Below are 14,433 nucleotides of genomic sequence, written 5' to 3' on the forward strand. Positions count from 1 at the left end.
CCATGCTTGTCACTTATGAACATCTTGGCATAGTTCTGTTATAATCTCCACCCGGCACAGCCAGAAGAGGACTGGCCACCCCTCATAGCCTGGTTCCTCTCTAGGTTTCTTCCTAGCTTTTGGCCTTTCTAGGGAGTTTTTCCTAGCCACCGTGCTTCTACACCTGCATTGCTTGCTGTTTAGGGTTTTAGGCTGGGTTTCTGTACAGCACTTTGAGATATTAGCTGATGTACGAAGGGCTATATAAAATAAACTTGATTGGACGTACTGCCAAATTCTCGAAAGCGACGTTGGAGGCGGCTTATGGTAGAGAAATGAACGATCAGTTCTCTGGCAACAGCTCTGGTGGACATTCCTGCAGTCAACATGTCAATTGTACAAAATGAGACATCTGTGTTGTGTGACAAAACTGCACATTTTAGAGTGGCCTTTCATTGTCCCCAGCACAAGGTGCACCTGTGTAATGATCATGCTGTTTCATAAGCCTCTTGATATGCCACACCTGTCAGTTGGATGGATTATCTTGGCAAAGGAGCAATGCTCACTAACAGGGATGTAAACAAATTTGTGCACACAATTTGAGAGAAATAAGCTTTTTGTGCATATGGAACATTTCTGGTATCTTTTATTTCAGCTCATGGAACATGGGACCAACACTTTACATGTTGCATAGATATTTTTGTTCAGTGTACATAACATGCTGGAAAAATGTTCTAATAAATTCAGCCGACTAGATATGATCATGAGCAGCACTCACCTCAGCTAACATTTCCCCAGTTTAATTGTAGCCTAACCAATATCCAAACGGAGATTCAGTGTACACAAAAAGCTGACATTGATTTATCAATACGAGCCCCCACGCTTGTCTCAAAGCAGCCCGATAGCGCTGTCCCAATCAAAACTGTGCCAAATTGTCATCTAGTTGACCACATGCAGGTAGGCTATTGCTTCAAATTTATTACAACGATGACTTTGGGATTTTCAGTAAGAAAGAATTTGAATACATGCCTTCAATTGCATTAGCCTACTTTATTCCAATATTTTCATCATTCAGTGATATTTAATCCCACAGTAATTCAGTTGTGGTTAAGAAAACAGTGCATGCTTAGTGGTGGGCTATGCGAAGAGATGGGAGAAGTGACATGCCTCTAAGTTTTTAGAACTGAAAGTAGGACGGTTAACTGGTGCTGCTTAGCAACCATCAAGAGTTTAAGAGCGTAGTGCGTGCCAATGCCACCTTCAGCATTACAGTTTCATACTAAGCTGTAGGCAGATGTTTACCGAAATGATTACTAGGTTGTTAGGCGGATATACAATTTTCGGCTTTGATACCGGCAATACCTTTCAGATATAAGGTATGGTAAAGTCGGCGGAGAAACATCTCAGTATTAAAGGCTGGTGCAGTTCAGATATTACCTAGCAGGGATATTCTACTCTTACCCTACGAGGTCCGGAACCTGCTGGTACTGTTCTACCTGATAATTAATTGGTGTCCGAGGTCTAAAATCTGTCCCTGATTAGAAAGGAACAATATATTTTTTAAAAGTGGGACTGGCTTCGAGGTCTAGAGTTGCATTTGAAGGACCTAAAACGTCCTTTAACAGTTCTGATAAAAGCGAAAGAAAAAGTAGCAAACCTTGAAGCGTGCCCTCAAATCCTCTGAAGCCTTGGTTGGTGTATTGAGCTCCTCACACATTTTAATTACCCCCGCTCTGCTGAGGGCTTGGTTTCCCTGGAGAGCATTGCTCTCCAACTCGCTGTCCCACATGACAACACACATGGCTAACTTGTCACTTAAGTAACACACACACATGTCATGCACACACCTCAGTAAACCTCACTGATTACGTTGCTATTTAATCTAAAGTCAGAGCTCAAACACACACCAAGACACACTGGGTTGGCTGGATGGACAAATAAGACTGCAGGCCTTGTAGCTCAATTTGTAGCTCAGTTGGTAGAGAATAGCCTTTGCAACGCCAGGATAGTGAGTTTAATTTCCGGGACCACCCATATGTAAAAAATGCATGCACCCATAACTAAGTCGCTTTGAATAAGAGCGTCTGCTAAATTGCATATCAACTCAGCAAAAACGTCCTCTCACTGTCAACTGCGTTTATTTTCAGCAAACTTAATATCCCTGAACAAAAGGGGGTGTCAAAATCAAAAGTAACAGTCAGTATCTGGTGTGGCCACCAGCTGCATTAAGTACTGCAGTGCAGCTCCTCCACATGGACTGCACCAGATTTGACAGGTCTTGCTGTGAGATGTTACCCCACTCTTCCACCAAGGCACCTGCAAGTTCCCAGACAGTTCTGGGGAGAATGGCCCTAGCCCTCACCCTCCGATCCAACAGGTCCCAGACGTGCTCAATGGGATTGAGATCCAGGCTCTTCACTGACCATGGCAGAACACTGACATCCCTGTCTTGCAGGAAATCACGCACAGAACGAGCAGTATGGCTGGTGGCATTGTCATGCTGGAGGGTCATGTCAGGATGAGCCTGCAGGAAGGGTACCACAAAGGAGGAGGATGTCTTCCCTGTAACGAACAGCGTGAGATTGACAACAATGACAACAAGCTCAGTACGATGATGCTGTGACAAACCGCCCCAGACCATGACGAACCCTACCCCTCCATCAATCCCGCAGAGTACAGGCCTAGGTGTAACGCCCATTCCTTCGACGATAAACGCAAATCCGACCATCACCCCTAGTGAGACAAAACCGCGACTTGTCAGTGAAGAGCACTTTTTGCCAGTCCTTTCTGGCCCAACGACGGTGGCTTTGTGCCCATAGGCGAAGTTGTTGCCAGTGATGTCTGGTGAGGACCTGCCTTACAACAGACCTACAAGCCCTCAGTCCAGCCTCTCAGGCTTTGCGGACAGTCTGAGCACTGATGGAGGGTTTGTGTGTTCCTGGTGTAACTTGGGCAGTTGTTGCCATCCTGTACCTGTCCCGCAGGTGTGATGTTCGGACGTACCGATCCTGTTCAGGTGTTGTTACACGTGGTCTGCCACTGCGAGGACGATTAACTGTCCGTTCTGTAGCGCTGTTTTAGGTGTCTCACAATACCGACATTGCAATTTATTGCCCTGGCCACATCTGCAGTCCTCATGCCTCCTTGCAGCATGCCTAAGGCACCTTCACGCAGATGATCAGGGACCCTGGGCATCTTTCTTTTGGTGTTTTTCAGGGGCAGTAGAAAGGCCTCTTTAGTGTCCTAAGTTTTCATAACTGTGACCTTAATTGCCTACCATCTGTAAGCTGTTAGTGTCTTAATGACTGTTCCACAGGTGCATGTTCATTAATTATTTATGGCTCATTGAACAAGCAAGGGAAACTGTGTTTAAACCCTTTACAATGAAGATCTGTGAAGTTATTTGGATTTTTACGAATTATCTTTAAAAGACAGGGTCCTGAAAAAGGGACTCCTTTTTTTGCTGACTTTATTATTATTATTATAGGCCAACACGAACACCACTGGCCCAGGGGACAGAAATTTCCTTCTGAGCATCTGTGAAATAGAAACATTTCTTCTAAGCACAATAAACAATGAGACTACTCACTACACAGGTCCAACACACAATCTGTGACGATCCACCCACTCAAAACACTCATCTGAAGATGATTTCATCTGATGATTAATGCCGACATCCCCAGCGCAATCCCTGGCATAGGAAAATCAATGTGCTTATGAGTCATAGTCTGACTGCACACACACACACAAAGGATATCCCATTTAAAGCATTGAAGTGGATCAACGTGTTAAAGATTTAAGATTACAAACAACCACATGTTCTGTTGAAGACACTTGTCCACATACCCCCTCCTGTGGAGTGCTCCTGAACCGCTCACAGAGCCAGCCAGCCAAGCCCCCATACATGCCCCATGCAGGTGCTACTGTGGGCGAGGAAAATAACCTGCCATAAAAATTCAAATTAGGCTCATCTCAAATGACGCTTAGTCTACACATCACCATCAGAGTATGTGAGTGGTCGGAAATCCCACTCACTCATGGAGCGGAGCTTGGCGCTCCACATTCTTTCCAACCGCTCCGCTAAACACTCCGCTCACAGGAAAAAAAAAAAAAAAAAAAAAACTGCCGCTCAAAATCGCTCCATTTATGTAAATTTTACCACCACATCTATTTTTGTGACTACCCGGACCTACCATTTTGTTTTGAAGTATTGAAACCAAGCGATATGATTTGAAAGAAAAGTATTTTAATGTACATGAAAAGGTGAATGTAAGAAGCGCTCATCATTTCAAATAGGCTACATGTAGTATTAAAACAGCATATAAAACACTAAATTAGGTCAGGAACCAGATAAGAGCCTAAGAAGGAACAAAAATGAATTATTTTGGCTATATTATTTCAAGGCTATAGCCTACAAACAATTACATTGTGAAGCATTTGCGAGTGCGACACTAGGCTGGTAGGGACATAAAGCACTCAGCATTTCATTGTACGCAATCATTATAGTCTATAAATTGCGCATATATTCTGTGACTTACTTAGAATTAAATACAAATTAAACAAAAAAATGCCTTAGTCTGCAGTGCCTTTGAATTTATTTTTAGAAACAGAGTTTGGCCAGAGTCTGTGGCTTCAGGGTCATGCAATAGTGCCTGGAGAACAGGCCAGCAGTGGAGAACATCCTCTCCACGCTTGGAGAACCACTGGGGATGCTAAACACCCTTCGGGACACTCTTTCCAGAATGGGCAGATAGGCCTACCTATATAAAAAAATATGCATCAAGGTTTTAAGGCAAAATAACCCAAACAGAAACCTCCTTGAAAGTGGGAATATGCCAGGCCTATTGGGCCAAAATCAATTACAGTATAGCCTAGATAATAGAACAAAAATGAACAAAACTTTTAAGATCAGATTTTTTGTTTCTAAAATACTTTGCTACAATGACACACTTAGCTACCCACCTCGTTCCTTTCTTTTAGAATGTGCACGTAGTACACCATCATGCTTTCGGGATAAGTGTCTTTCCAGATTCCACAATTCTATAGTTGGACACTACATCACTGCACTCGGTCCTCATCATTGTAAGTCACCTTGATTTTGCACCTGTGTGTTGTATCAGTTTCTTTATAAAAACATTTAGTGAACTCCATGACAATAGCTAAAGCAAGAGGTTATAGCAACAAACAAGTAGACTACAAATGCATGCTGGCCCAGGGATGCCCTGAGCTCGTGAATTGAGCGCTACTGGAGTGAAATTGGAGAGGCCTCTTGGCCCAGGCAAATTGGGAAAACTTTACTCCAGCTCTGCTCACATTCTCTGATCCCCATACTGCTGCTGCAGTGAGCGTAATGTGCACCAAACAAAAAAAAAAAAACAATCCCAACTCAGAGTAGGTTTTAGAATGATGTTTTAAGACACTGCTCAGACAAACTGAGCCAGGAGTAAAAACAACAAAGGTATCTCAGCTGGTAATCACAACAGTTTGAGGTAACACAAAAGGAAAGCTAGTGATGATGGCATTCATTAACATTGGTTATTCTTCCTCATTTGCAACAATCTCGATGAGGCGTTGCCAGATGTGAACTCTATAGCACACTTTAGACAACCAGAGTGAATGTGACTGTACGTCAAAAATTGCAATGGTAAACCGTTTGATAAACAGTGCCTTCGGAAAGTATTCAGATCCCTTGACTTTTTCCACATTCTGTTACGTTACAGCCTTATTCTAAAATGGATTCAATAAATAAAATTCTCCTGTTTCCATTGATCGTTTTTATTTTTATTTATTTCACCTTTATTTAACCAGGTAGGCAAATTGAGAACACGTTCTCATTTACAATTGCGACCTGGCCAAGATAAAGCAAAGCAGTTCGACACATACAACAACACATAGTTACACATGGAGTAGAACAAACATACAGTCAATAATACAGTGAAAAATAAGTCTATATACAATGTGAGCAAGTGAGGTGAGATAAGGGAGGTGAAGGCAAATAAAATATATTAATAAATAAAAATATAAAAAAGGCCATGGTGGCAAAGTAAATACAATATAGCAAGTAAAAAAAACACTGGAATGGTTGGTTTGCAGTGGAAGAAGGTGCAAAGTAGAGATAGAAATAATGGGGTGCAAAGGAGCAAAATAAATAAATACAGTAGGTAAAGAGGTACCTTTACCATGCTTGAGATGTTTCTACAACTTGATTGTTGTCCACCTGTGTTAAATTCAATTGATTGGACATGATTTGGAAAGGCACACCTGTCTATATAAGGTCCCACAGTTGACCGTGCATGTCAGAGCAAAAACCAAGCCATGAGGTTGAAGGAATCGTCCGTAGAGCAGAGACAGGATTGTGTCGAGGCATAGATCTGGGAAAGGGTACCAAAACATTTCTGCAGCACTGAAGGTCCAAGAACAGTGGCCTCCATCATTCTTAAAAATGGAAGAGGTTTGGAACCACCAAGACTCTTCCTAAAGCCAAGACGGCGTAGCAGTGTAGACGTCTTTGTCCTGTCGTGTCCCGTGTCCCTTGTATATATCTTTTTACATCTTTTTCTTCGCATATCTTTTAAAAATACTTTCTTAAACCTCAACTTCTAAATACTCTCCTGCAACCCGCCTCACCCAATGTGGCGTGGATCTGCTTTTTTCTAAAGTATTTCTATTTACTTCTGATCTGGAATCCATCTACTGAAGATAGCCAGCTAACTGCCTACCAGCTATCAGTTAGCAAACCATTGCTAGCGATCATCAGCTAACCTTTAGCTCGGAAAGCTCTCGCTAGTTCGAACAACGTGACTAAAACCAGAGCATAACGGACCTATTTCTCTCCATATCCCCGGATTCCTACCGCAAACTCTGAACATTTTCATCTGGATCTTCGCAACTAGCTAACCACAATCCCGGGTGACCACTCCTGGCTAGCGTTTCCATCCCGGAGCAGGCACCGGAGCAGGCACCAATTAGCCTGAAGCTAATTGGCTAGGGCTCCTGTGCTACCACTGAAGCCCACTCCTGGGCTACAAGACCCGGACCCATTTACTGCCGGTACGGAGCACGGAACCCCGCCTATCCTCTACGACTGGAATACCGACATAATCTGCCCGGGGACTCCAACAGGCCCCTCAGGCGTGACGCCCGCTGAAGGCCCATTCTGCTAACCTACTAGGCCTGTTAGCTACCTAGAGCTACCTGGAACCCTACTAATTCCACGACTTGTCTATCGACGTCACCGCACGAAGAGGCAAAAACAGACTTCCCCCCCCATCGCGACGTCCCCCAAAGGCTAACTTGCCTGCCCCGGTCTGCTAACTGCTAGCTTATCTTGCAGCTAGCGCAGCCAGGAAGCTAGCACCAGTTAGCAAACACAATTCTACAATTCACAACCTCTCTTTCGCCATCGCTATCCGGCTTGGATTCTCTGTCGACACGACCACGTCTGGTTTGCAGACGTGCCCTCAACCGGCCTCCGTCTGAGCAGACCCCCTCCGTCTGAGCAGACCACCCCCCCGGGCTACTAACTTTAAACGCGTGCTAGCTTAGTGGAGGCCTCACTACTCCATCTACGGCTGCCCCCTGGACACTATGATCACTTGGCTACATAGCTGATGCCTGCTTGACTGTCCATTAATTCACGGTACTCCATTCTGTTTATTTGTGTTTTATCTGTCGGCTCTGTGCCTTAACTCAGGATCTGTGTGTAGTTAATCCGACCTCTCTGCCCAGTCGTCGCCATTTTTACCTTCTGTTGCTGTGTTAGCTGACTAGCTGCTGTTATCTCACCTGCTGTTTTAGCTAGCTCTCCCAATCATGACCTGCAATCACTTTATGCCTTATTGTATGTCTCTCTCAAATATCAATATGCCTTGCATACTGTTGTTCAGGCTAGTTATCATTGTTTTGGTTTGCAATGGACCCCGTAGTTCCACTCTCCGTACCTCTGATACCTCCTTTGTCCCACCCCCCACACATGCGGTGACCTCACCCATTGAGACCAGCATGTCCAGAGATACAACCTCTCTTATCATCACCCAGTGCCTGGGCTTGCCTCCGCTGTACCCGTGCCCCACCATACCCTGGTCTGCACATTATGCCCAGAATCTATTCTACCACGCCCATAAATCTGCTCCTTTTATTCCTTGTCCCCAACGCTCTAGGCGACCAGTTTTGATAGCCTTTAGCCGCACCCTCATCCTACTACTACTCTGTTCCTCGGGTGATGTGGAGGTAAACCCAGGCCCTGCATGTCCCCAGTCACCCTCATTTGTTGACTTCTGTGATCAAAAAAGCCTTGGCCTCATGCATGTCAACATCAGAAGCCTCCTCCCTAAGTTTGCCTTACTCACCGCTTTAGCACACTCTGCCAACCCTGATGTCCTTGCCGTGTCTGAATCCTGGCTTAGGAAGGCCACCAAAAACTCTGAGATTTCCATACCCAACTATAACACTTTCCGTCAAGATAGAACTGCCAAAGGGGGAGGAGTTGCAATCTACTGCAGAGATAGCCTGCAAGGTTCTGTCATACTTTCCAAGTCTATGCCCAAACAGTTCGAACTTCTAATTTTAAAAATTAATCTCTCCAGAAATAAGTCTCTCACTGTTGCCGCCTGCTACCGACCCCCCTCAGCTCCCAGCTGTGCCCTGGACACCATCTGTGAATTGATCGCTCCCCATCTAGCTTCAGAGTTTGTTCTGTTAGGTGACCTAAACTGGGATATGCTTAACACCCCGGCAGTCCTACAATCTAAGCTTGATGCCCTCAATCTCACACAAATCATCAAGGAACCCACCAGGTACAACCCTAAATCCGTAAACATGGGCACCCTAATAGACATTATCCTGACCAACTTGCCCTCCAAATACACCTCTGCTGTCTTCAATCAAGATCTCAGCGATCACTGCCTCATTGCCTGTATCCGCCACGGGTCCACGGTCAAACGACCACCCCTCATCACTGTCAAACGCTCCCTGAAACACTTCTGCGAGCAGGCCTTTCTAATCGACCTGGCCCGGGTACCCTGGAAGGATATTGACCTCATCCCGTCAGTTGAGGATGCCTGGTCATTCTTTAAAAGTTACTTCCTCACCATATTAGACAAGCATGCTCCGTTCAAAAAATGCAGAACCAAGAACAGATATAGCCCTTGGTTCACTCCAGACCTGACTGCCCATGACCAGCACAAAAACATCCTGTGGCGAACTGCAATAGCATCGAAGAGCCCCCGTGATATGCAACTGTTCAGGGAAGTCAGGAACCAATACACGCAGTCAGTCAGGAAAGCAAAGGCCAGCTTTTTCAAGCAGAAATTTGCATCCTGTAGCTCTAACTCCAAAAAGTTCTGGGATACTGTAAAGTCCATGGAAAACAAGAGCACCTCCTCCCAGCTGCCCACTGCACTGAGGCTAGATATCAGTGGTGACCGTGTTAAGTCCGTGATAATCGAAAACTTCAACAAACATTTCTCAATGGCTGGCCATGCTTTCCACCTGGCGACTCCAACCTTGGCCAACAGCCCCGCCCCCCCCGCTGCTACTCGCCCAAGCCTCCCCAGCTTCTCCTTTACCCATATCCAGATAGCAGATGTTCTGAAAGAGCTGGAAAACCTGGACCCATACAAATCAGCTGGGCTTGACAATCTGGACCCCCTATTTCTGAAACTGTCCGCCGCCATTGTCGCACCCCCTATTACCAGCCTGTTCAACCTCTCCTTCGTATCATCTGAGATCCCCAAGGATTGGAAAGCTGCCGCTGTCATCCCCCTCTTCAAAGGGGGAGACACCCTGGACCCAAACTGTTACAGACCTATATCCATCCTGCCCTGCCTAGCTAAGGTCTTCGAAAGCCAAGTCAACAAACAGATCACTGACCATCTCGAATCCCACCGTACCTTCTCCGCTGTGCAATCCGGTTTCCGAGCCGGTCACGGGTGCACCTCAGCCACGCTCAAGGTACTAAACGATATCATAACCGCCATCGATAAAAGACATTACTGTGCAGCCGTCTTCGTCGACCTGGCCAAGGCTTTCGACTCTGTCAATCACCATATTCTTATCGGCAGACTCAATAGCCTCGGTTTTTCTAATGACTGCCTTGCCTGGTTCACCAACTACTTTGCAGACAGAGTTCAGTGTGTCAAATCGGAGGGCATGTTGGCCGGTCCTCTGGCAGTCTCTATGGGGGTACCACAGGGTTCAATTCTCGGGCCGAATCTTTTCTCTGTATACATCAATGATGTTGCTCTTGCTGCGGGCGATTCCCTGATCCACCTCTACGCAGACGACACCATTCTGTATACTTCCGGCCCTTCCCTGGACACTGTGCTATCTAACCTCCAAACGAGCTTCAATGCCATACAACACTCCTTCCGTGGCCTCCAACTGCTCTTAAACGCTAGTAAAACCAAATGCATGCTTTTCAACCGTTCGCTGCCTGCACCCGCACGCCCGACAAGCATCACCACCCTGGACGGTTCCGACCTAGAATATGTGGACATCTATAAGTACCTAGGTGTCTGGCTAGACTGCAAACTCTCCTTCCAGACTCATATCAAACATCTCCAATCCAAAATCAAATCTAGAGTCGGCTTTCTATTCCGGAACAAAGCCTCCTTCACTCACGCCGCCAAACTTACCCTAGTAAAACTGACTATCCTACCGATCCTCGACTTCGGCGATGTCATCTACAAAATAGCTTCCAATACTCTACTCAGCAAACTGGATGCAGTTTATCACAGTGCCATCCGTTTTGTTACTAAAGCACCTTATACGACCCACCACTGCGACCTGTATGCCCTAGTCGGCTGGCCCTCGCTACATGTTCGTCGTCAGACCCACTGGCTCCAGGTCATCTACAAGGCTATGCTAGGTAAAGTGCCGCCCTTATCTCAGTTCACTGGTCACGATGGCTACACCCACCCGTAGCACGCGCTCCAGCAGGTGTATCTCACTGATCATCCCTAAAGCCAAAACCTAATTTGGACGCCTTTCCTTCCAGTTCTCTGCTGCCTGCGACTGGAACGAATTGCAAAAATCTCTGGAGTTGGAGACTTATCTCCCTCAACAACTTTAAAAATCTGCTATCCGAGCAGCTAACCGATCGCTGCAGCTGTACATAGTCCATCTGTAAACTACCCACCCAATTTACCTACCTCACCCCCATACTGCTTTTATTTATTTACTTTTCTGCTCTTTTGCACACCAGTATCTCTTCTTGCACATGATCATCTGATGATTTATCACTCCAGTGTTAATCTGCTAAATTGTAATTATTCGATTTATTGCCTACCTCATGCCTTTTGCACACATTGTATATAGATTCTCTTTTTTCTACCATGTTATTGACTTGTCTATTGTTTACTCCATGTGTAACTCTGTGTTGTTGTCTGTTCACACTGCTATGCTTTATCTTGGCCAGGTCGCAGTTGCAAATGAGAACTTGTTCTCAACTAGCCTACCTGGTTAAATAAAGGTGAAATAAAAAATAAAATAAAAAGCTGGCCGCCCCTTCAAACTGCGCAATCGGGGGAGAAAGGCCTTGGTCAGGGAGGTGATCAAGAACCCGATGTTCACTGACAGAGCTCCAGAGATCCTCTGTGAAGATGGGAGAACAACAATCTCTGCAGCAATCCACCAATCAGGGCTTTAGGGTAGAGTGGCCAGATGGAAGCCACCCCTCAGTAAAAGGCAGATGACAGCCCGCTTGAAGTTTGCCAAAAGGCACCTAAAGGACTCCCAGATCATGAGAAACAAGATTCTCTGGGTCTGATGAAACCAAGATTGGCCTGAATGCCAAGCGTCACGTCTGGAGTAAACCTGGCACCATCCCTACGGTAAAGCACGGTGGTAGCAGCATCATGCTGTGGGAATGTTTTTCAGCGGCAAGGACTGGGAGACTAGTCAGGTTCGAGGCAAAGATGACCGGAGCAAAGTACAAAGAGATCCTTGATGAAAACCAGCTCCAGAGCGCTCAGGACCTCAGCCTGGGGTGAACGTTCACCTGCCAACAGGACAACGACCCTAAGCACACAGCCAAGACAACGCAGGAGTGGCTTCGGGACAAGTCTCTGAATGTCCTTGAGTGGCCCAGCCACAGCCCGGATTTGAACCTGATCGAAAATCTCTGGAGAGACCTGAAAATAGCTGTGCAGCTACGTTCCCCATCCAACCTGACAGAGCTTGAGAGGATCTGCAGAGAAGAATGGGAGAAACTCCCCAAATACAGGTTTGCCAAGCTTGTAGCGTCATACCCAATAAGACTTGATGCTGTAAATCTCTGCCAAAGGTGCTTCAAAGTACCAAGTAAAGGGTTTGAATACTTATCACATTTACATAGAATTTTTTAGTGCATAAATTAGAAAAGAAAACAAAAAAACAGGTAGTGTGTAGATTAATGAAAAATAAACGATTTAATCAATTTTAGAATAAGGCTGTAACATAAAATGTTGAAAGTCAAGGGGTCTGAATACTTTCCCAAAGGCAATGTAATTAGCCTGACACGATCACTTTGCTTACTCTTAATTCTTTCCTAATGTTGACATGAATACCCTTTTAACCAATTCTGATATTTTGAATGCGATAGGCATATTGCACTGAATCATACATGGTTGTTAATAGCGGAATTTTGATAACACCCTAACTCTAAATCACTTTGGCACAGTAGGCATCAAGTCACTTGTCAATAATGTTGCAGAAAATGTTTGAAAGGTCTATCATTTTCACCGAAAACAATCAAAGTTAACATAGGCCCTAGGATGCTTTCAAATGCCCAAAGTATAGGCATCTAAAAGAAAATACAAGTGATTTTGCGCTCCAAAGGGATAAGTTGAACTAACATGTAGGTTAATGAAATAATCCAAAATATATTTTTGGTAAGCCTAGTTGATACTAGTTGGTATTTTGGCATTTCATGTGAATTAGGCCTCATGCGAAATCGTTGTCAAAATACTGTTGCATATAGGCCTAGATTATTTATGGGTCCGTCATTACAAAGATCCCCCCCCCAAAAAATTCTACAACTCCAAAGAAAGTTTGTCTATTGTGCAGGAACAACTGACTCGCTGCCTACTTAATATGTCGACTAGATGGAACTCATAACTAAAAAGATTCATGCATAGCTTTTATTTTTACTCATACGAGTAAAATGTCTATTCTCAGTACTTATGACCAATTTTTTATACTTGAGACACTTTGTGGATACAGCACCTGATACTGCAATTAAGCCCTGGCCTAGAACATGCCCGATATGCAGAGAACCCAATGGCTGGGAAAAGCTGCTTTAATGCCAGAGACCCTATTGAGGCAGCTTCACAGCAGCTTCCCAGCAGTCAGGTAAGTTTGGTTCACCCAATCTTAGAGCTACAGTGACTTCAGAAACTTTTCCACATTTTGTTGTGTTGCAACATGAATTTAAAATTGATTACATTCAATGTTTGTGTCACTGACTTAGCCCATAGTCAAAATTGAATGTTTTTAGAATTTGACATAAAAATGTAAAGCTGAAATGTCTTGTTAATAAGTATTAAATCCCTTTGTTATGGCAAGCCTTAAGTTCAGGAGTAAAAATGTGCTTAACAAGTCACAAGTTGTATGGACTCAAATGAGTGCAATAGTGTTTAACATATCTTTTTTTTTAAAGCAGGCTGAATTAAAAACATACTTTATTGGCTGTGATAGGAGAAAACTGTTACTTCACAATACTAAACTAATTGACAGAGCGAAATGGAAGCCTGTAGAGAATACAAATATTCCAAAACATGCATCCTGTTTGCAACAAGGCACTTAAGTAATACTGCAAAAAATGTAGCAAAGCAATTAACTTTTTTCCTGAATACAAAGTGTTGTTTGGGGCAAATCCAATACATTACCGAGTACCATTCTCCATGTTATGGGTATGCTTGTAATCATTAGGACTGGGGGGTTTCTCAATATTAAAAAAAAGAAACATAATGGAGCTAAGCACAGGCAAAATCAGAGGAAAACCTGGTTCATTCTGCTTTCCAACAGACTCCGGGAGATTAATTCCACTTTCAGCAGAACAATAACCTAAAACCAGTGGTGTAAAGTACGAATACTTTAAAGTACTACTTAAGCAATTTGTGGTATTTATATTTTTGCCAACTTTTACTCCACAACATTCCTAAAGAATATAACGTACTCCATACATTTTCCTTGACACCCAAAAGTACTCGTTATGTTTTGACATGAAAATGGTCCAATTAACACGCTTATCAACATAACATCTCTGGTCATCCCTACTGCCTCTGATCTGGCGGACTCACTAAACACAAATGCTTTGTTTGTTGGTGTGTGCCCCTGGTAATCCATCAATTAAAAAAAAAAAAAACACATGGAAAATGTGCCGTCTGGTTTGCATAATAAGGAATTTTAAATGGTTTATACTTTTACTTTGATACTTAAGTACATTTACTTTTGATACTTAAGTATATTTAAAAC

At 44.2% G+C, this 14,433-nt stretch overlaps 1 protein-coding gene across 1 annotated transcript in view; it reads right to left on the minus strand.

The window, feature by feature from the left end:
* Positions 1 to 14,433, minus strand: part of LOC129862316 (guanine nucleotide-binding protein G(i) subunit alpha-1) — a 73,907-nt gene that overhangs the window by 41,339 nt on the left and 18,135 nt on the right. The window lies entirely within an intron of this gene.

Source organism: Salvelinus fontinalis, chromosome 9, assembly GCF_029448725.1.
Source record: "Salvelinus fontinalis isolate EN_2023a chromosome 9, ASM2944872v1, whole genome shotgun sequence".
NCBI classification, from domain to species: domain Eukaryota; kingdom Metazoa; phylum Chordata; class Actinopteri; order Salmoniformes; family Salmonidae; genus Salvelinus; species Salvelinus fontinalis.